Raw genomic sequence first — 2,170 nt, 5'->3', positions numbered from 1 at the left:
CTTGAAGAGGAGGAGTCATGTGATTCTACTGGAATGTTCATTTGTGTCTTTGTTTAAATGGGGTTTATTATTTTTTTAAAGAAGCTTTGAGTTCACAGCAAAATTGGGCAGAGTACAGAGAGGTGCCACATGGCCTCTGCTCTGCTGTTACTGCTCTCCCTCCACCCCCTCCCCCCCACCCACACAGGTGCTCAAAGCTCCCCTCGCCCCAACTATCCTATAACATTCATTCTTTCAGTGAGTGACACGCAGTTAAGGTGCCCCTCCCGTCACCCCGTGGCTCCCTCTCTCTCCCTCATTTCTTTTCAGTGCGAAGAACATTCTGCTGCATGGACGGAGCCCAGTCTGTCTGTCCATTCACCTCCCGAAGGACATCTTGGTTGCTTCCAAGTTCTGGCAGTTATGAATAAAGCTGCCGTAAACGTCCAGATGCAAGTTTCTGTGTAGATGGAAGCATTCGACTCATTTAGGTCCAGCAATACCAAGGAGTTTGAGGGCTGGATCGGATAGTAAGAATGTGTTTCATTTTGAAAGACACAGCCCATGTTCACAGAGTTTCTGAAGATGGTAGCTGAGAGCATGTCAGCAGGCTGAGGAATCAAGCCAAGGAAGGAGGCAGAATTCAGATGCCGGCAGGGAAGATGTGGCCGAGACAAAACAAGACCTCCACCCTCTTAGAGCTGACGGCTGGTCCGGAGAATTGAATGGACATGAAACAGACTCACAGGACGGAGCCATACACATTTATTTCCCACAAGTTTTACCTGACCCAGGGCGCCCTCTAAGGAAATGAAGACCCAGAGGAGTGGCGAAACCTAAATTCTTTTCTGTTGGGTTGAAACAAAGAGAGGCGATTGTGGAAAAGGAACCACACTCTGTGGGGAGGCTAAGGAGGTTGAGAATTATGTTGAACAAGGTCTGTTTGTACAGAATTCTCTCATTCTCCACTCTCTGCCCTTGACGATCACAATGTCACTCTCCTTCCAGCAGAGAGAAGGCGTCTTCCTCTGGGGGTGGGTCGGGGGGACATGTTATCTGCTGCTTCCAGGAAAAAGAAGGGGAAGGTTCAGCACGCCCTTCTGCACCTGCTATATTGTAGGGGGCAGGGGGTTGTTTTTGCTTTGTTTTTTGAAGTGTCCGTAGCTCAAGACAATATTCTGGTTTCCTTTACATCTAAGTCCTTTCCCTGGGGTTAGGCTTCTGGCAGGAGGAGGGAGCCACGTTTCTGACCTGACGGGCTGGGCAGGTAGAGGAGGATAAGATGCGTGCGGGCCGTGCTGTTCTCTTCTCGTGTTGGGAAGATGACTCTGCTCTTGCCAGATGGGATCTAACTTCTCCATGAATGATCTAGCAAGATATCAGCTGAAAAGAGGCAGAGTAAAGGTCAGAAAAATATGGAGAAGATCGCTGATAGATGCTGGGGTCTCCGGAGCAATGATTTTATCAGAGGCACATGTACATCTCTGGTCTCTGAACCACCATGTGTAAGGCCGATTTGGTGTGTAGGTCATTTTCAATGGACGGTGGTACCATCAGGCCACTTTGGGGTACTGTCTCTGGCTCACCTGAGTGGTGCCGTCGTGCCCACATAAGACGGGGCTCACCCAGGGTTGGCATGGTGCCAGAGAAAGGGAGACGGCGGTATGTCATTGAGCTTAAGGTATTTCTAAGAGAATGGCTCTCTGGAGAGGTTGAGGTAGAAGGAGGCCAGCTGGATATCTGTCTGCTTGTTTGTTGGGTATGGGGGGGAGGGGGGTGTGCTGTTTATTTTCTGGATAAGGTGAAAGAACTCTTCAAATGGAGGTGTTTGTACAAGGGGTCTGGCAGGATGGGAGGGTGGGGCTCAGTCCATGTGCCAAGATATCTAGAGAATCTAGTGGCTCCGACTCAGGCCTTTTCTCATAAACAGGCAGAGAGAGGAGCTGGCTTTGTCATCACAAAGCTAACTGGCACCACAGTAGTCACGACAGAAGGTTCCCAGAATGAATTGTTTTGCAGGAGCCAACGCACACAAACTGGAAAAGCATTCCTCACAACCAAGGCCAGAGAGTACCCGTGGTCCAAAAACCTCTTGAAAATCAATGTTCTAAAAAGAGAGCAAACACATGCAATTCCAGTGAGAGGCCATGCATTATGGCCAGCGTATGTGAGAGATGCTCAACCTCTCAGA

Source organism: Physeter macrocephalus, chromosome 6 (genome assembly GCF_002837175.3).
Source record: "Physeter macrocephalus isolate SW-GA chromosome 6, ASM283717v5, whole genome shotgun sequence".
NCBI classification, from domain to species: domain Eukaryota; kingdom Metazoa; phylum Chordata; class Mammalia; order Artiodactyla; family Physeteridae; genus Physeter; species Physeter macrocephalus.
Note: the sequence above shows the minus strand (reverse complement) of the source record.